This window comes from Aquarana catesbeiana, linkage group LG10, assembly GCF_042186555.1.
Source record: "Aquarana catesbeiana isolate 2022-GZ linkage group LG10, ASM4218655v1, whole genome shotgun sequence".
In the NCBI taxonomy this organism is placed as follows: Eukaryota; Metazoa; Chordata; class Amphibia; order Anura; family Ranidae; genus Aquarana; species Aquarana catesbeiana.
Window position 1 is genome coordinate 34,746,264 of NC_133333.1, and position 21,538 is coordinate 34,767,801.

The window sequence follows — 21,538 nt, forward strand, 5'->3', positions numbered from 1 at the left end:
TTGTCAGGGCATTTTGTAACCCTACAGATGTAAGTACTCCTATACGTAATATTCTTTTGAATAATCTATCTATATCAGGATGAATCTCATCCCTACCACACTTACAAGATTCTCTCCTGAGGCTAGTCACCTTCTTCTGTTTTTCTAACCTCTAATTTTTGGAGTCTTCTACTGTATGTATTCTGCTCAGCTGAGAAGTGGTTTGTCCTACCGTTTTAACCACTTGACCTCTGGAAGTTTTAAATGTAGACTCTCACATCAATGCAACACCCTGGCAAGCAAGAATGAGAGGCAACAATGATGGCCATTAGAAAGGTCTACCCTTCTTTGTATTTGTCACTGACTAAAGCTATGATAGCCACCATGACTATCTCAGGACAGGCAAAGAGAATGGAAGGACCAATGCTACCAGTTGGTGTCCTCTAAGCTGAGCAGTGGCTGTTTTAAGTAGTCTCTAGTTAAATAACAGAGGTCAGAATCCAGAGGTTTCAAATTGTTCTCTGTATCTACTGACTAAAGTTATGATTGCTTCTATGACTATCCCAGGACAGGCCAGGAGAATAGAAGGAAAGGCCAATGCTACCAGTTGAGTCCTCTCAGCTGAGCATGTAATACTTTCTAGAACGTGGACCTTCACATCAATGTCAATACCCTGGCAAATGGGGACTAGAGGCAACAATTGTTCTCTGTATCTGCTACTGACTAAATCTATGATTACTTCCATGGACTATGTCAGGACAGACCAAGAGAAGAGAAGATCAATGCTACCAGGCTTCCAAGTACGGGGAACACACTATAAATGAAGACTACACAGTGCTTTATGGCACTTTGTAAAGTCACAACCCTTACAGTCGGGCTAGTGAAAATCTTAAAGATTTAACAGAAAGTTTATTCCTTGAAGAGAACTCCAAAAAATGTATTATTATAAATTGACCTATCCTTCGATGCCTTTGCAAACTACGAGCATTTCATAACTCTGTTCCACACCATGGCCTGGCACTAGAAGGAGACAAATAGCCTTTTTTGCTTTAATCACAAAATAATGAATCCTTGGAATTATATTTCGAGAAAATTTCCTTACGGCGTAACCCGAGGTAGGCTCAACTGTGCGTGTAATCTGGGATATTTTACCTCCTGCATACATAACCAGGTTTGAAAAAGTAGCTGGCCTGGCGGAGAGACCTGTGGGTAAATTTTCCTGACAATGTTTAGGCGACATCTGTGCAAATACCGGGGGGAATCTCTTACTTCAAAAGTTAATCCCTCCAGGACCTGACCTACTAAGTCGTCCCAGCGTTTCATGTTAATGCCGCAGAAGCAAATTCCCTCAATTTCTCATTCTCCTGCCTCTATTCAGGAGCCATATCTATTTCAGATTGGCTTCCTGTGGTCTTCCACCTAACAATATGAAGAACAGGCAAACCAAGATCAAGGTGGTATGGATTTCACAATGAGTAATCTTCAATCACGTCATTATGTACTGTATTATAAAACGACCTTAATGACTTGTCTAACTGGGACAAAAGGCTGGACGAATCCTTGTTAAATTGTTTCATTTCATGAGATTTAAAGGGCATTGCAGACAACCCATGGACAGAAGGTAATATACCTGATACAGGATTGTTTTATGAGAACAGGGAAAGTATAGCATGCTTGTTCATCATGAATAGGTTGATTTAAAGTATACACAAGATCAAAAATGTAATACATTGCAACTTACTAAGGCTTAGGCCTCATTGACATGGACAACAAGGGGCAGTAAAAACAGGTTACCTTTTTAAACTTTATTGCGGATTAAGCTTGATGAGGTTCATGGAGTTGTGGGATACTCCAGAACACTGAACAGGAAATGAGGATACTTTCCCTTTGTAGTACCTTCTTAACATTTTCAGCATTAGCACCATTAGCAATGTTCCAGGCTAGGCAAGCCCTAAAGTAGTTCTAAAACCTTCTGTGCTGCAGGATCCTGCCAGCCCCCCCACCCCCCGCCGCATTTTTCTTACCTGAGCCCGATCCGATCCAGCGATGTGCACAAGAGCAGCGGCTCTCGCCACTGTATCCCTCCTCATTGGGCAGATTGATAGCAGTGGGAGCCATTGGCTCCCACTGCTGTCAATCAAATGCTGTGATGAGGGAGCAGATGGTGGGGCTGAGCTATTCACTTTGTACCAATCGACGCAGACAGGGAGGCTCAAGAACGAGCATGCACGGGTGCTCCCATGGAAAGTGGAATTCTGTGGGTACTCGCCACAGAGGAGGGGCCTGGAGCACTGGTGGGGGACCCCAGAAGCAGGTAAGTATAACATGTTTGATATTTTAATTTAAAACAAAAAACAAAAAGAAGGTTTAATTACACTTTAAACTTACAATGGGGGTTAACAGCAGCAACAGTCACCAGGATCCCTCTCTTAGGTCTGTACTTACAGTGTCTCTGGGACTTAGATGTTTCCCTCCAGACTCTGACAGTCTCCTCTGTGAAACTTACAGACCGTGTCCCCAGTAGAACCCCTCTCTCTCTCTTAGTGCCAAAAGAATTTGCAGCAGAATAGTCGTCCTCCCAGCGATTCATAGCTGGGACCTCTAAGAGAGTAGCAGAATCTTCAACTGGACTGCCAGGAAGGGCAGCAGCCCTTCTGGCTGGGAACCTCTCCTCCTGGGGACGAACCCTGCTTGCTGAGGCTCCAAGATATTTATGCCTCTTCCCAGCCACCATCTTCCCCCCAGGGATTGGCTGGAACCGCATAAATATTCAGGCTGCTTGCTTGACTCTCCCACCCACTACATTCTGGAAGCCACCTGAAGACAGGGAGAAGCAATCAAACTTGTGGTCTGAAGAGCCCAGAGCAGATCAAAGCAATCACATGCTACTCTGCTAATTACAGCTGAGTCATAGAACTAAATTTGCCTAACCTAACTACCAGCCTATCAGGGAGGTTGCTACACATGCATGTGTGAGTCAGTCATTCCGTACAGTCAGTGTATGCGCAGCTCAGTGTCCTTTCAATAAAAAACCCAGAGCAGGCAGATACGTGTATAAGTGGGGTGGGAGTTTTGGACGTGTGGCTATCAGAGGCATCTCCTCGCAGGGGACATCCAGACATGTAATTAGGGCACTCACTGATCATCAGTGCCCTGATTACAATACAGCGCCACAAGTGCCAGCAATCAGTGCCCACTAGTGCTACATTCAGTGCCATTTAGTGATGCCAGTCAGTGCTGGCTCAGTGCCGCCTATCAGTGCTGCCCATCAATGCCGCTCAGTGCCCACCAGTACCACCTATCAGTGCATGCCCAGCAATGCTGCTCAGTGCCCATCAGTGATGCCTATCAGTGCCCACTGGTGTCGCCTATCAGTGCCCACCAGTGCCGCCCATCAATGCCCACCAGTGCTGCCCATCAGTGCCCATAAGTGCAGCATATTAGTGCCTCCTCATTAGTGGCATCTAATCTATGCCATCTAATCAGTACCGCCTCATCAGTCCCATCAGTGCAGCTTATCAGTGCCGCCTCATCAGCAACATCCAGACATGTAATCAGGGCACTCACTGATCATCAGTGCCCTGACTACAATACAGCGCCACCAGTGCCAGCAATCAGTGCCCACAAGTGCCACATTCAGTGCCAATTAGTGATGCCAGTCAGTGCTGGCTATCAGTGCTGCCCATCAATGCTGCTCAGTGCCCACCAGTGCCGCCTATCAGTGCTGCCCAGCAATGCTGCTCAGTGCCCACCAGTGATGCCTATCAGTGCCCACCAGTGCCGCCCATCAGTGCCCACCAGTGCCGCCCATCAGTGCCCACCAGTGCCGCCCATCAGTGCCCACCAGTGCCGCCCATCAGTGCCCACCAGTGCCACCCATCAGTGCCCACCAGTGCCACCCATCAGTGCCCACCAGTTCCACCCATCAGTGCCCACCAGTTCCACCCATCAGTGCCCACCAGTGCCGCCCATCAGTGCCCACCAGTTCCACCCATCAGTGCCCACCAGTTCCACCCATCAGTGCCCACCAGTGCCGCCCATCAGTGCCCACCAGTGCCGCCCATCAGTGCCCATAAGTGCAGCATATTAGTGCCTCATTAGTGGCATCTAATCTATGCCATCTAATCAGTACCGCCTCATCAGTGTCCATCATTGCAGCCTACCAGTGCCGCCTCATCAGCACACATCAGTGAAGGAGAAAAATTGCTTATTTATAAAATTTACTGACAAACTAAGAAAAATATTTTTTTTCAACATTTTCGGTCTTTTTTTTTTTTTTTGGAAAAAAATTAAAATCCAGCAGTGATTAAATACCACCAAAAAAAAAAGATCTATTTGTGTGAAGAAAATGATAAACATTTCACGTGGTTACAGTGTAGCATGACCGCGCAATTGTCATTCAAAATGTGTCAGCGATGAAAGCTGAACATTGGCCTGGGCAGGAAGGGGGTGACAGAAGGGGGCGACAGAGAGCAGCAGGAGGATCAATCAGGTTTTTTTTGCAGAATACAGAAGTCGAATCTCATAGTGTCTGAGTGAGGAAGAACATCATGGAATACACCGTTTACTGATCGTTTTTTTTTTTTAATGATGTGGGTTTAGTTCTGCTTTACGTCTGTATTTAACAGATCAAAAGCGAGCAAATAAGTGAAGATCATTGATACGGTTTACATACACTTTAACCCTTTGGCTGTTCCCACCATAGAGATTTATTTTGATCATTTCGGCGCGAAGGGGAAACTATTAGATCCTTTATCAGACGTTTATTGATGTGAGTGTTCCTACTGGGGAGTTTTTCTCCTGCTTCCCGATCCGCTGCCGATCGACGTCTTCAAACAAGACCCCTTAGTGCTTTTAAATTGGTTGGAATTAAAAACAAAAAACACAAAAGCGGACGTTGCCTTTCTATCTTATCCCTGTGAGTTCTGAAGACTTTAATGAGTCTAACAAGCCATGGAAGGGAATCCTCCTTTCAAATGGTGGTCAGGTGCAGATTTTACATTGAGAGGCAGTCCTCCTGCTGATTATAATTAATACAATTAGCGGTAAATGAGAACTTGAAATGAAAGCTTTTTAGCAAGGCCATGACGACTAGAGGTAGTGTTTAATACAATGTTGCAGGATCTGCGTATAAAACGGTATATATTCCGTGTCTCCCGTGTTTTTTGCTGGTTCCGCAGTCAGAACTGGGGGGGGGGGGGGGGGGTCTTGGCACAATTTGCACTTTCCTGCTAATATCTAGGTCAAACGATAATCATTCGGGGCATTACGCATTTTGTTTGATGATATACAGGGTGGCATTAACTGCATAATTTCTGTGTCAGAGAAAATGTTGAAATAGCAAATAAAATGTAAATGTGATGGTGCAATGGCGGGGCAATTCAAAGTGACCTTTTCAGTTTATTAACCACTTCAGCCCCCGAAGGATTTACCCCCTTCCTGACCAGAGCACTTTTTGCGATACAGCACTGCGTCGCTTTAACTGACAATTGCGCGGTCGTCCGATGTTGCACCCAATCAAAATTTATGTCCTTTTCTCCCCACAAATAGAGCTTTCTTTTGGTGGCATTTGATCACCTCTGCGTTTTTTTTTTTTTGCGCTATAAACAAAAAAAGAGCAACAATTTTGAAAAATAAAAAGCTATTTTTTTTACTTTTTTACTATAATATATATCCCCAAAAAATATTAAAAAAAAATAATTTCTTTCTCAGTTTAGGCCGATATGTATTCTATTACATATTTTTTGTAAAAGAAAAAAAAAATCGCAATAAGCGTATATTGATTGGTTTGCACAAAAGTTATAGTGTCTACAAAATAGGGGATAGATTTATGGCATTTTTATTATAAATTTTTTTAATTATTAGCAATGGCGGTGATCTGTGATTTTTATCGTGACTGCGACATTATGGCCGACACATCGGACACTTCTGACACTATTTTGGGACCATTGTCATTTATACAGTGACCAGTGCTATAAAAATGCACTGATTACTGTGAAATGACACTGGCAGGGAAGGGGATAACCACTAGGGGGCGATCAAGGGGTTAAGCGTGTCCTAGGGAGTGATTCTAACTGTGGGGGGGGATGGGCTCACTAGACCATGACAGCGATCACTGCTCCCGATGACAGGGAGCAGTAGATCTCAGTCATGTTGCTAGGCAGAACGGGAAATGCCTTGTTTACAAAGGCATCGCCCCGTTCTTGACGGTCGGAAGTTCAGAGAACTTTTGTGTGACCGTGTGTATCCAAGGCAAACTTAAGCGGAATTCCGTCGGAAAAACCATCCAGGGTTTTTTTGATGGAAATTCTGATCGTGCGTATGCGGCATTACACATATACATTCCTTGGCATGCATACACCTAACATGAAGAATATATCTCAATCTAGGTCCAATTTAAATATAAAACTTGGGATGACTGACCCTATCTTGCCTCTCAGTATGTGATCCAACGTGCTCTCACTTGATACATTTTTTAAGTATACATCCCGATTAGCTTCCATCTCACATTTTCATACTGGCCTATTTGTTAAATTCTCTTTATTTGCCACTCTACCACATTGGCATACATAGGCAGACCTAGGGAATATGGGGCTGTTCTGTGTTCCTGACAATCTGATGACAGGATCGGCAGCTAAATGCTTTTTAAGTGCTTCATGTGGCGGAATGGAAATTAGGCTTCTGTAGGAGTTTAAATATCGCAGAGCGATTGCTCTTTAACTGACAGAAACTGAACCTCGTTCTGCAGCTAAACCTCTTCCTAGAATACCAAGTGGCCCGTGGATCACAGAAAAATGAAGATGCTGTCCAGGACAGCCAATCAGATGCTCCCTTACATTTTCTTCTTTGTGCCCAATAATGGGATTGAGATTGTGATTGGCTGCTATGTACAACACTTGCATTTTCCCTAAGCACTAGAATTTGTGGTGTAGCTTCAAGAAAACTTAGGAAAAAAAGCTGGGAGTTAGATAAAGTACAACTAAAGGCTAAACTTTTTTTTTGGTATTTAATAGAGGAGTGATGGAATACCTGTCAGGTTTTATTGCTGCCTTGCCCTGTTAAGAAGATTCACCCTCTGATTGTCCTGTTTACCATTATCATTGAAAATTAAAGTAAAAGAAAATCCCAAAATTTGGGTTGTCCCCAGAAAAGTATTAGAGGGGGAATCTAATGGGAACACTAGTTCTGGTGACCTGGAGGTCCCCAAGAGATTCCCTTAATTTGCAGGGATTTCCTTTCACTTCCTGTTTAGCAAGGTAAAAAACTCTCCAATGGGACAAAGATGGCAAAAATAAAGCATACAGAGGTTATAACCCTCCTTTACTCAAAAATAAAAAACATGTTTAGCCTGTAGTTCTACTTTAACGTCTCCATATCGCTATAACAGTATTGGAGATCTTATTGCCCTTTTACCATTCAGGAATGACTCTCACATCAACTCAAATGGTGGTCACCATGGAGGAACTGATTCCTCAAGATAGCATGTCCTACTTCCTGGGCACTGGTTTTGCTAGCATTTCTTCAAATACATAGACTCAGACAGACCCTCCATCACCATAAAGCATCTACCTACTACACCATCATGCCATTGTAGGTGATGGACCTTGGAAAACCCCAGTACCCATTGACTAATGATTTCAAAACCAGCTGGTAGGTGTAGGCGATTAACCTACAGTTCCCTATTCTCTATGACCTACAGCAAAATTCATTCAGGGCTTAGGCTCGGGCTCCTGCCACCCCCAGAGCCTTTCCCTTTACTCCTCACCCACCTCCTAGGCTTCTTACTCCCAACCTACAGAGCTCCCCCTCCCTACCTGATATACCCACCCCTCAACCTCCTCATGCATTCTAGGCTAACCCTCCAACATATTGGTTGTCCCTACTTTTTACAGTCCTTCTGCCTCTTTGTTCCTCCCCCCAACATGTCCATCTCTTTGGACTCCTTACACATCCCAGGCCTCCTTTATCTCCCATAGGCTTTCAAGTGATTTATATAACACTTTACCCAAGCAAACGTACCCTTGTCGGGCAGAACAGAACTGTGGTACTGAATGGTACTGAAAGAGCATCACCAACTTTAGGGGTTAAATCACCTCGAGATGCGAACATTGCTACACAGCACATACTACTTTTATCATCAAGACCACTTGTACTCACTGAATGAACCAACCGAAGCTTGGAATGCCATCTGTACCCCCCCCCCTAAATTTTTTATCTATGTAGTGTTTAATTTTATGACAACCATCACTTGTTGGGAGAACATCAGACCGCAAACAATTGACGTCACTGAGATAAAATAAAGTTTATTGCGACCGAACAACCATGTTGCAGAAGTCCAATTTCTACAATTAAACCCATAAGGGTAAAACGCATCAGTGCAAGGCGTTCTTAAGGTGGGACTTCAGTTGTTGGATCCCAATAAAGTTCATTTCATCTCAGTGATGTCATTGATGTGTGGCCTGTTGTTATTCCGGTACACACTAAATAGAGTGGGGACGCACTAGGGACCCTACAGGTACATACGTACCTGACACTGTTCCAAGCTGGACCAATGTAACCATGTAAAAATTGCCATACATACTTATTTTTTGATGGCTTTTTTCTCTGACCCCAATTATTATTAGAAGTGGTTCCCTAAAACCTGAAAATGATTTCAAGGTTTCTTCTGTGGTAGAAAGGTTGAGATAGGCTGTTGCAAAGGTGTACAGGGGGTCCTATGTTTATTATAAAAGAACATGTGAATTATGTTAGACCAAACTTCATATATAGTAATGACTACTAGGCACTCACTAGAAAGGTCTTTCAATACCTGCAGAAAAGGGGCAGGTTAATACTTGGCAATAAACTAGCTAAAATCTCAATGAGCATGATAGCCTTGGATAAGGATGAGCCGAACATTCCCCCCCCCCCCCGCGCGCTTCGGTTCGCACTAGAACTTGCGACCAGGCAAAAAATTTGGGCGAACACTGTTAAAGTCTATGGGACACAAACATGAAAAATCAAAAGTGCTCATTTTAAAGGCTTATATGCAAGTTATTGTCATAAAAAGTGTTTGGGGAAAAGTTTTAAAAACTGACGTTTTTTCAGGAGCAGTAATTTTAATAATGCTTAATGTGAAACAATAAAAATGAAATATTCCTTTAAATATTGTGCCTGGGGGGTGTCTATAGTATGCCTGTAAAGTTGCACAGTTTTCCCGTGTTTACAACAGTACCACAGAAAAATGACATTTCTAAAAGAAAAGTAATTTAAAACTGATCGCGGCTGTAATGAATTGTCGGGTCTCGGCAATATAGATAAAACTCATTGAAAAAAACGGCATGGGTCCCTCCAGTCCATTACTAGGCCCTTTGGGTCTGATATGAATATTAAGGATAACCGCCGAACCAAAAATGTAAAAAAAAAAAATCCATACCAGACCCGAACTCTGCGCCAAATTAAAAAAAAAAATGGTGTAGGGCCCCCCCCCCAAAGCCATACCAGACCCTTATCCAAGCATGCAACCTGGCAGGCCACAAGAAAAGAGGGGGGGCGCTCTCCCGGCCTCAGCTATATAACAGCTGTCACCGAGAAGAAGCTTTACTCGGTGGGAGCTTCCCATGGATGCGGAGCTGTTGCGGCTTTTTTTTTCCCTTTTTTCGGCTCATCGGGCGGCGTGAGATGGATCTACATCACGGGACATTTTTATTTTTTAATAAGGGACTTATCTCAATGTGTCTCCTGTCTTTTTTACTATTTGTTAAATGGTAGGGGTTACCAATTCACATACGGGGGAGGCCGGGATCTGGGGGTCCCCTTGTTAAAGGGGCCTTCCAGATTCCAATAAGCCACCCGCAGACCCCCACAACCACCAGGCAAGGGTTGTGGGGATGAGGCCCTTGTCCCCATCAACATGGGGACAAGGTGCTTTGGGGGGGCTACTCCAAAGCACCCTCCCCATGTTGAGGGCATGTGGCCTGGTACAGTTCAGGAGGGGGGCTCTCTCCCCCCCATTTACCTGCGGCCTGCCAGGTTGCGTGCTCAGATAAGGGTCTGGTATGGATCTTGGGGGGAACCCTACTTTTTTAAAGTTTTGACGCAGGGTTCCCCTTAAAATCCATACCAGACCTGAAGGGCATGGTATGGATTTTGGGGGGACCCCCCCCCCGAATTTTTTTTTTTTTTACATTTTTGGTTTGGGGTTCCCCTTAATATTCATACCAGACCCAAAGGGCATGGTAATGGACTGCCATTTTTTTCAATGAGTTTTATCTACATAAAAGGCCGAGACCTGACAATTCACTACAGCCGTGATCAGTTTTAAATGACTTTTTTCCTTTAGAAATGTCATTTTGCTATGGTACTGTTCTAAACACGGGAAAACTGCGCCACTACAGGCATACTATAGACACCCCCCAGGCACAATATTTGAAGGAATATTTCATTTTTATTGTTTCACTTGAAGCATTATTAAAATCACTGCTCAAGAAAAAAGTCAGTTTTTAAAACTTTTTTCGCATTGATAAAAGCCCCCTGGGGCAGGGGACCCGAGTCCCCAAACACTTTTTATGGCAATAAACTGCATATCATTTTAGAATGAGCACTTTTGGTTTTTCATGTTAATGTCCTATAGACTTTAACGGTGTTCCGCAGATTTCGAATTTGCCACGAACACTGCATAATGTTCGCTGTTCGGCAAACAGCCGATGTTCAAGTCCAACAAACAACATCGGGCTCATCCCTAGCCCTGGACAAGATTGTATTTTTTTCTAAACACAACTGCCAGTTTTTTTTTTTTTTTAATCAAGCAGTTTATCCCTTGCCCTTTTCCCAACTGCCTTGTGGAGACAAAGGATGATGTAATATAATTCAGTTTGTACATCCCGTGATTACACCTTTTCGAGTCCACGACTCAAGTGGAGCTTTGTCTGATTGCCTGCCTGCACAAAAGCATAAATCGGAAACACTATTGCTTGACAAAAGGCCATTGCCATTTTTTAGCTCTTCGGTGTGCAAGAAAGGTTATCGAAGCCTGTGGTGGCCCCTCCTGCACAAATTAACAGATCAGGCTGACCCTGGACTGGATACGTCTTGTGCTAAACTGCGAGAAAGACAATTATGTTCCAGGATGAGGATGGCAGCCTGGCTGCACGGTATGCTGACAGCAAATAACACTTACTCATCACCATTCTGCAGATGTTGCCTGGCATTTTCAGGGGTTTGAACCGGAAGGCTCACCCAGGATTTACTGGATACACACAACCCATTAAATGTAGAGAATCAGATTATATTGCAGAGTGCTAAGCCTGGCAACAGTTTCTGGACTTCCAATTAGAACAAGGACTACTTGACCTTGACTTGACAAGAGGGCCTCCATCTTGCCTCGCAGTTAACCCTGCAATGCCAAGCTCATAACCCATTAATAATATATAAGCCTAGCTAGCAACTAAAGGGCTGCCGCGTTAATCAAAGTCTACTTAAAAAGAGCTCTCTGCTATGTCTTAAAGTAGAATTTGAGGCCAAACTCAATTTTTTTCTGGTTTTAGATGGAGAGTGAAAGGGTTAGAACCCTATTACTGACATTGGTGCCCCATAAGAGAGGGGGAATCCAAACTGTATGGTTTTCACTAGATCTGGAATAGAAGGGATAACTTGGGATGTCTTTGTTGATGACCTTCATTTTGTAGATATAGCCACGTAACCCGTTTTCCATTATGTCTTTAGACTTCGATTTATAATGAATACTACTTGACCTTGGCTTGACAGGGGGCCTCCATCTTGCCTTGTAGTTAACCCTGTGGCGGCCAAAATCAAAACCCATTAATAATTTATAAGCCTAGCTAGCAACAATAGGCCTCCTTAATCAAAGTCTGTTTGATAAGAACTCTCTATGTCATAAAGTAGAATTTCAGCCAAAACTTTTTATTTCTGGTTTAAATGTGTGGAGCGTGGAAGGGTTAGGATCACTTTACTAGCATTGATGCCTCAGGAGGAAGGGGACTTCAAAATATATGGTTGTCACCTGATCAGGAATAGAAGGGATAACTTCCAGTCGGAATGAACTACTACTACTATAAATCTTAAGAGGGCCTCTATCTTGCCTTGTAGTTAACCTTGCACTGGCCAAAATCAAAACACAACAATGTATAAGCCTAGCTAGCAACAATGGGCCTCGTTAATCAAATTCTGTCTGACAAGAGCTCTCTGCTATGTTGAATTTCAGACCAAACTCCCTTTTATGGTTCTAGATGGAGCGTGAAAGGGTTACGACCACTTTACTAGCATTGGTGTCTTAGGAGAAAGGGGGAATCCAAAATATATGGTTGTCACAAGATCAGTTATAGGAGGGATAACTTCCCATGGGGACATCGCTGCTGGTGACAACTGTTAAAGGTAAAACTTCCCTTTGTTTTTTAGATGTATCCCCTTGCACTATTTCCTGTTGTGTCTTTCAAGAGAACTAGAGTAGGAAAATATAAGTAATTGGGGATATAAAAAACCTGTGAGAATTTGCTTGTGCCATTGTCACAATACAATTTTGTTCATACAGGAATAACTTGGAAGTCTTTGCATGGGAATGCCTTTATGTGAGACCATTTAACCCCTATTAGAGGACAAACTTTGGGGTAATCCAAAATTTTTCCAACTTCAAAGTGGTTTTAATTGCTCATTTGATATTCACTATAAATCACTATATGTATATATGTGTATATACTGTATATATATATATATATATATATATATATATATATATATATATATATATATATATATATATATATATATATATATATCTTAATAGCTTTCCTTACTGACCAATTCATATCGGCCAATCCGCAGGGGGTGCCTGTGTCCTAACAAACAATAAAAAAAACATATTTGGTGTAACAGGGGTATTGAATGGGAGCCCTCTAGCTAACATGCCTCTTCCCCCATGTGCACAAACTGAGCAGGATACAGTTGCAACTGAGTTCTGCCTGAATTTAGTATTGCCCACAAATAAGGCTTCCATCAGGGGAGGAGCAGAGAAGCCGATAAGCAAGGAATAGAGAAGGGATTTTCTTCATATTTTAATAATGGTCCATTTGAGAAGCTAATACAGGTATTCAGTCATGAATATATGGACTGTTATTTTATTCTTTAATGCTCATAAGAGGTCTTCTTTAAATCTGATTGGTTGTTAAAAAAAATGTGTTCCTATGATAGACACTTTGATATATGAGATATATGATATATGAGACCCAAGTGAGCCTCACAAATTAAAATCTTGAATAGAAAGTGTCTGTTTCCCAAAGTGTTGTCCCTTTGCAATTTGTGCCTCTTTGTTCTCCAATTGGTGTTTATCCAGGCACTGAGCCATTGGGTGTTTATGTGGATCTTAGATTTCTAGAAATAATCAGAGAAAGGGATTTGCTGGTCATGAAAACTTCTGCAGCAGTTATGATGTCATCGCATACAAAAATGGGACCGACTTGCTAGTAAAAATGCTGCCCTCAGACAATGGTGTAAGGAGTTTTGGCTTGTATCCAATGATCCCCTTTACATCAAGCAGAATCACTGAGGCCTCACTTTTTAAATCTCCTGAATATTTGCATGTAGAACTTATTGAACCTATGGAAATTCAAACTGAGTTTCAGGTCCATGCTTCCTAGACTGGGATGTCAGCTCGGAGTTAACACAATCAATCCTGGTATCTGTATAGGTCTTGGCTGTTTTCACAAATGCACCTATACATGTACACAAGACAGCCATAATGGTTGTGCATCGCCAGCCCTTTTGACTTACTGCAGGTTTTCCAGACAGGGTCTGCCTGAAAACAAAAGCCTCTCTGCAATCTCTACTGACATGAAATACCAATAATGCTCCCAGTGCCAAAGATCCTGTGATCTTAACCTAGGCTAAGCTGCACTTTGAACAGTGTTTTTTAATTCGAGACAAGAAAGAGGTACTTTTTTTTTACAAAAGAGACCTTGTAAAGCCCAATTCTTGACCACTTTATACTTACCTCTACAGTGCCACTCCGCCACTCTTTATTCCATCCTTGCTACCAACCAAATACCTGGGAGCCAAAATGGGGTGGTGTTACCACCCTCTCTATTAGCCATCAATTTGGTGGATAGGCCCAAAGACAGTGCACCATGGAAGTAGGTCATAAGTTCCCTCATACCTGGAAGCATCAAGCATTTTGCAGAAGTGGACGCAGAAGGAGTAGCGGGGGAGGGCTGGAAAGGCTGGTACAAAGTGGTCTAGAAATGGATCTAATTGGCAAGGTGACAGTTTCTTTAAAAAAGCTAACTACAAGCCTTGCACTAAGTGCCAAGGTGACCACCCAAGCAGATCCAATGCCTGAAGCAATACTACAGGCCATCCCCACAGCATAGGGTCCAGGTACGAATCCCATGGTGCCAAGGTGACCACCCAAGCAGATCCAGTGCCTGAAGCAATACTACAGGCCATCCCCACAGCATAGGGTTCAGGTACGAATCCCATGGTGCCAAGGTGACCACCCAAGCAGATCCAGTGCCTGAAGCAATACTACAGGCCATCCCCACAGCATACGAATCCCATAGTGCCAAGGTAACCACCCAAGCAGACTCCAGTGCCTGAAGCAACTTTACAAGTCATTTCTACAGGATGGGGTGCGGGTAGTGTTTCCAAGGTGTCACAGAGGTTGCACCAATCCGGATGCACTGCTTCTATTGTCATATAAGAATGCAGTGAAGAGTTGATTGAGGAATGTGAAGCAAATAAAAACTAGTGAAGCACAGAAACTTCTCAACAGAAAAGAGATTCACGACCTTAGGACACTAGCAAAACAACAGAGGTCCCATGGACTGGGGTAGGGTCACAGGGGTACGCCCCTGGTCCGTGTCCAATCACCTGAAGGTAGCAGCCTTTAACCCAAGGTCTATGAATATCCAGCCTGTGTCCTGTTTTATACAATTAAGATAATGTGATTAGCTTATTCTTCTAAAGTGGCCTTTTCGATTGCAGTATGAATTTTAAGGAAAGGTCCACTTTAAGGATTCCTTCCCACCATTTACAGAAGACCAAAAGGCATTTAATAGCTTGCATCACCATTTCAGCCTTGGGAAATATTCTCAATGACTTCATTGAAAGGGATGTCACATGCTCTTCTTCCTCTTCCCCTGGAAAATTGGAGTGCCTGCTGGGGTAGGCGGAGATTTAGAGATGGGGATGTCAAATCATCCCTTTAATCACTGTCACATACAAGTTACGCATGTATTGCAGCTGAGTGAATGCAATTTTGGCACTAAATACCCCCAATTAGGCACTCACATGGTATCATTCAGAAATGTTTGTGATTAAAGGGATGAATTTGGCAGCAGAGTGGCTTAGCGGTTAGCTCTGATGCCTTGCAGCACTGGTGGCCCTCTGAGTCTTGGTCAGGATACTACCTGCATGAAGTTTGCAGGCTCTCTCTATAGTGTGTACTTGTCTTGGTTAAAAGCACTAAGTGTCATTTCTGTCTGCTGCCTCGTTCCTCTGCTATCAGCATAAATCACTTCACACAAGTTTTCCTGACACCAAAGGAGAATGGTAATGGGGTTGGATCGCTAGCTTATTGACAGCTTCAGCTTTGTTCCATAGTGCTTTGTGAAGGGGGGGGGGGGGTGTTCCTTCTCTCCAATCAGCTCTCGGAGCTCTTCTCACTGAGCTTTGCAGTGTGTAATTTAAGCTCAGACAAGTTGTTTGAATCTCGGTCAGGACACTGCCTGCATGGGGTTTGCACGTTCTCCCTGTGATTGCAGAGATTTCCTCCCACACTCCAAAAACATGCTGGTAGGTTATGTGGCTCTAGTATACATGGCCAAATAAGCTATGCACATGTGTTAACACATTCTGCATGCTGACCCCAAGCCCATGCAAATGCGTAAGATTGCGGGAAAAGTTCCGGTGATCAACCCAGTAAAAAACCTGCCAAGAAAAATCTATGGAAAAGAATGTGTGTGGGCACATGCTCTTTAAAGAGGAAGTAAACCCTGATGGGTTTTACTTCCTCTCTTTCCCCCTGAAAAGTAGAAAGCATAATGGGCTAGCATGCATCTCATACTAGCCCATTATGTGCCACTGACCTGTAAATGAAGCCCGCAATGTTCCTGCTGGTGGGCGCGTCCATCTTCACCCCTCTTCCTCTGGGGGCCGTGGACTCTGGCTCTGTGACTGGCCAGAGTCACATGACGTCACTCCAGCACATGTGCGCGTGAGCTGACGGTCACGACACAGGCTCTTTAGAAACGCCCTTTCTTCAGTGCGCATGCGCCAATGTCGGCACAAGCGTATATGGTAAATATCTCTTAAACTGTGTAGGTTTAGGAGATATTTCCAGTACCTACAGGCAAGCCTTATTATAGGCTTACTTGTAGGGAAAAGTGGCGTGTAAGGGTTTACAACCACTTTAATGCGCATGTGTCCACACATATTCTTTTGCCATAGAATATGGTAAAATATGTCTATATGCAGAATTTGCCCCCCCTCTTTGCCCCGCACATATGCGCTACATGGGCAAAAAGAGGTCAAATCAAAGTCAATGGTTTGGTCTTTATGACAGCTTTTTATCATCTGAGAAAAGTTCCTAAAACACGGCCTTTTGAGGTTAAGAACCACTGCTCAATCTGATCCAGGCATCCTGGGATTTGTAGTCTTTCTCAGCTCATGGCTTACAGGTCACCCGACTTTGATATTCGCCTTTTAATACAATTTCAATGTGGACATCTGCACCTTTAAGCTTCAAAGATGCGTTTGAGGGGTGATAGAGCGGAGCTGACCTTTAGGGAGGCGGGTGACATTCTAGATGGAGATGACAGCATCAGGAGTATAGGGAGTGGGTGGCGGAGGGGGGCGCTGGGGTGACCCGCTTGACTATGGGGGCGTGAGGAAGTGACAGGCGAGGGGCACAACGCTGCCACTTAGAAAGGTCAGTGAAAAATGTCATAAGATTTATCACTGCTTGGCAGGCAGCAAGAACAGGAAAGATAGGGGAGGTTGGTGGGGAGGGGAAGGGGACCAGAGATAGAAGAGCTGAGAAAGGCACGAGGAGATATTACATCTGAAACAAAGAAAGGATATTCATTCCAGATCACGTACAGTATGTATGGTTATACAGTGCCTTGAAAAAGTATTCATACCCCTTGAAATTTTCCACATTTTGTCATGTTACAACCAAAAACGTAAATGTATTTTATTGGGATTTTATGTGATGGATCAACACAAAGTGGCACATAATTGTGAAGTGGAAGGAAAATGATAAATGGTTTTCAACAATTTTTACAATTACATATCTGAAAAGTGTGGGGTACATTTGTATTCCACCCCCCTGAGTCAATACTTTGTAGAACCGCCTTTCACTGCAATTACAGCTGCAAGTGACATTTTTACCCATTCTTTGCAAAATAGCTCAAGCTCTGTCAGATTGGATGGAGAGCGTATGTGAACAGCAATTTTCAAGTCTTGCCACAGATTCTCAAATGGATTTAGGTCTGGGCTTTGACTGGGCCATTCTAACACATGAATATGCTTTGTTCTAAACCATCCCATTGTAGCTCTGGCTGTATGTTTAGGGTCGTGGTCCTGCTGGAAGGTGAACCTCCGCCCCAGTCTCAAGTCTTTTGCGGACTCTTAATGCCGCGTACACATGACCGGTTTTCCCGTCAGAATAAACTCTGAAGATTTTTCCAACGGAATTCTGCTGAAACAGTCTTGCATACACATGATCACACCAAAGTCCAATCGGCAAGAACGCGGTGATGTACAACACTTACGACGGGACTAGAAGAAGGAAGTTCAATAGTGAGTAGCCAATACCTTCCGTCTCGTACTTGCTTCAGAGTATGCGTCGTCTTTGGTGCATCAGGACAGCATACAGACGATCAGTTTTCCCGATAGGAATTGGTTCCCTCGGAAATATTTAGATGTTCTATTTCTAGGTCCGTCAGAATTTTCGAAAAAAAAAAAGTTCGATGAGGCATACACACGATCGGAATATAGGATGAAAAGCTTCTGTCGGACTTTTTCTGTCGGACATTCCGCTTGTGTGTGCGCGGCATAACAGGTTTTCTTCTAAGATTGTCCTGTATTTGGCTCCATCCATCTTCCCATCAACTCTGACCAGCTTCCCTGTTCCTGCTAAAGAAAGACATCCCCACAACATGATGCTGCCACCACCATGTTTCACGGTGGGGATGGTGTGTTTAGGGTGATGTGTAGTGTTAGTTTTCCGCCACACACAGCGTTTTGCTTTAAGACCAAAAAGTTCAAGTTTGGTCTCATCTGACCAGAGCACCTTCTTCCACGTTTGCTGTGTCACCCACATGGATTCTCACAAACTGTAAAAAGGGCTTCTTATGGCTTTCTTTCAGCAATGTCTTTCTTCTTGCCACTCTTCCATAAAGGCCAGATTTGTGGAGCGCACGACTAATAGTTGTCCTGTGGACAGATTCTCCCACCTGAGCTGTGTATCTCTGCAGCTCCTCCTGAGTTACCATGGGCCTCTTGGCTGCTTCTCTGATGAATGTTCTCCTTGACCGGCCTGTCAGTTTAGGTGGACGGCCATGTCTTGGTAGGTTTGCAGTTGTGCCATAATCTTTCCATTTTCTGATGATAGATTGAACAGTGCTCCGTGAGATCTTCAAAGCTTGGGGTATTTTTTTATAACCTAACCCTGCTTTAAACATTTACATTTTTGGTTAGAACATGACAAACTGTGGAAAATTTCAAGGCACTGTAGCTGGATCTTTACCACACACTTGAGTATATGTAGTTTATGTAATTTAAGTCAGACTTCTGTTCAACTTTCAGTTTAAAGCTACATACATTCCAGGTGTATCAAAACAAAAAGGCGTGCAGCTGTTATTAACAGCCACAGCCTGAGTCAAAAAGTCAATGTCCTGCCAGCAGCTACAGAGAAGGACCTTTTCCCTCTGTGGGGAAGCAATGGTCTCTCTACAGAGGTCCAGCCCACCCTGTGCCAAGTCAGACCTAAAGCTCTGCAGTCAGCAAACCTTAAAGTGGTTGTAAAGGCTCCAGGTTTTTTACCTTCATGCATTCTATGCATGAAGTTAAAAAACCTCCTCTGTGCAGCAGCCCCTCTAATACTTACCTGAGCCCCATCGCGATCCAGTGATATGCACAATAGCCTCGCCCCCTCGGGGACTCTCCCTCATTTATTGAGCCATTGGCTGCTGCTGCTGTCAATTACAGCCAGTGAGCCAATGAGGAGTGAGGGGGCGAGGCCGAGCTGCAGCTGTGTGTGTGAATAGACACACAGAGCAGAGGGTCGGGAGTGAGCATGCTCCAGTGCCCCCATTGCAAGCTGCTTGCTCTGGGGGGACTCAGTAGGAGGGAGGGGCCAGGAGCACCGGCAAGGGACTCGAGAAGAGGAGGATCAGGGCTTCTCTGTGCAAAACCACTACACAGAGCAGGTAAGTATGACATGTTATTTAAAAAAAAATAAAGGTTTCCTTTAATATCACTTTAAACTCCCTGCAGGGGACATGAAAAAAGGAGAGCAAGGATTCTTCTTAGCTGGCAGTAGTCACAGAGGACCTTTTCTTTCTGCGGGGAAGTAGTTGTCTCTCTACAAAAAATCCAACCTATAGCAATGCAATCAGCAAAACTCAAAAATCCCTGCAGGGGGCAGGTTAGATCTCAGTAGAAAGATCACTGCTTCCAAAAAAAGAGAACACAGATTCTTCTTTGCTTGTAGCAGCTATAGTGAAGGACTTTTTCTTTCCGTGGGGAAGCAGTGGTCTCTCTACAGAGGTCTGACCTAAAGCACTGCAATCAGCAAAACTCAAACTCCATGCAGGGACCGAGTTAGATCTCAGCAGAGAGATCACCGCTTCCAAAAAAAAAAAGGAGAGCAAGGATTCTTCTTTGCTGGCAGCAGTTATAAAGGACATTTTCTTTCTGTGGGGAAGCAGTGGTCTCTATACAGAGGTCCGACCTATAGCACTGCAATCCGCAAAACTCCAAGCTCCCAGCAGGGGACAGGTTAGACCTTGGTAGAAAGATCACTGCTTCTTAAAAATGGAGCAATGATTCTTCTTTGCTGGCAGCAGCCAAAGAGAAGGACCTTTTATTTCTATGGGGAAGCAGTGGTCTCTCTACTGAGGTCCAACCTGTAGCACTGCAATCAGCAAAACTCAAAACTGCATGCAGGGGACATGTTGTACCTTGGTGGAAAGATCATTGCTTCCAAAAAAAGAGTGCAAGGGTTCTTTGCTGGCAGGGGACAGGCTTTGATAATGCAATGAAGGTCCTTGTTCAGGCACTTCCTGTTGCAAGGTGACAACGCTCTGTCCTCGTCTCCCACTTATACTCCTCCATGGTCACCCTGTCTGGTGAAGACTACAAGTGGCCGTTTTAACACTTATTATGCAGGCCACCAGTAAACCCACCCTGAGAAATGCCATGGAGCCATCAATGGAGTGCATGTAACCAGGAAGTGGTCGCAAAGAGAGTTCAGGTGATCAGTAACAATATGTTTTTTAACCACTTCAGCCCCAGACCATTTGGCTGCCCAATGACCGGGCCACTTTTTGCGATTCAGCACTGTGTCGCTTTAACTGACAATTGCGCGGTCGTGGTTCCCAAACAAAGTTGACCTTTTTTTCCCACAAATAGAGCTTTATTTTGGTGGCATTTGATCACCTCTGCGGTTGTTATTTTTTGCGCTATAAACAAAAATAGAGGGACGATTTTGAAAAAAAAGCAATATTTTTTACTTTTTGCTATAATAAATGTCCCCCAAAAATATAAAAAAAAATATTTTTTCCTCAGTTTAGGCCGATATGTATTATTCTAAATATTTTTGGTAAAAAAAAAAAAAAAAATCGCAATAAGCGTTTATTGATTGGTTTGCACAAAAGTTATAGCGTCTACAAAATAGGGGATAGATTTATGGCATTTTTTTTCTATTAGTAATGGCGGCGATCAGCGATTTTTATCATGACTGCGACATTATGGCAGACACATTGGACAATTTTGACACATTTTTCGGACCATTGGCATTAATACAGTGATCAGTGCTATAAAATTGCATTGATTACTGTAAAAATGTCACTGGCAGTGAAGGGGTTAACCACTGGGGGGGGGGGGGGTTTAAGTGTGTCCTAGGGAGTGATTCTAACTGTCTGGGGGATGGGCTAGCAGTGACACGACACTGATCGCCGCACCCGATGCCTATGTAAACACAGCATCTCCCCGTTCTTCAGCTCCGTGACACGATCGCGGGCACCCGGCGGTCATCGAGTCCGCAGATCCCGCGGGCACGGTCACAGAGCTCGCGGCAGGCACGCGCGCGGCGGAAAATTCAAAGTAACGTACAGGTACGTTACTTTGCCCAGCTGTGCCATTCTGCCGATGTATATTGGTGTGAGCCGATCGTTAATGGAAATTGTTTTCCGGTACACAATGCTTTTGAAAACGAAATGTCATTCGGTTAGGGTTTGCCTAGCGTGCAACAACATGGTCCCAATCTGTCAACCTGCATATACAAAATCGAAGGAGATTTAGAATGTTGTCCTTTCTGCCCGATGAAGCGCAGAATTGCTGTTGC

General features: G+C 43.8%; 1 protein-coding gene across 1 annotated transcript in view; it reads right to left on the bottom strand.

Moving 5' to 3' along the window:
* Positions 1 to 21,538, bottom strand: part of CADM4 (cell adhesion molecule 4) — a 623,347-nt gene that overhangs the window by 124,894 nt on the left and 476,915 nt on the right. The window lies entirely within an intron of this gene.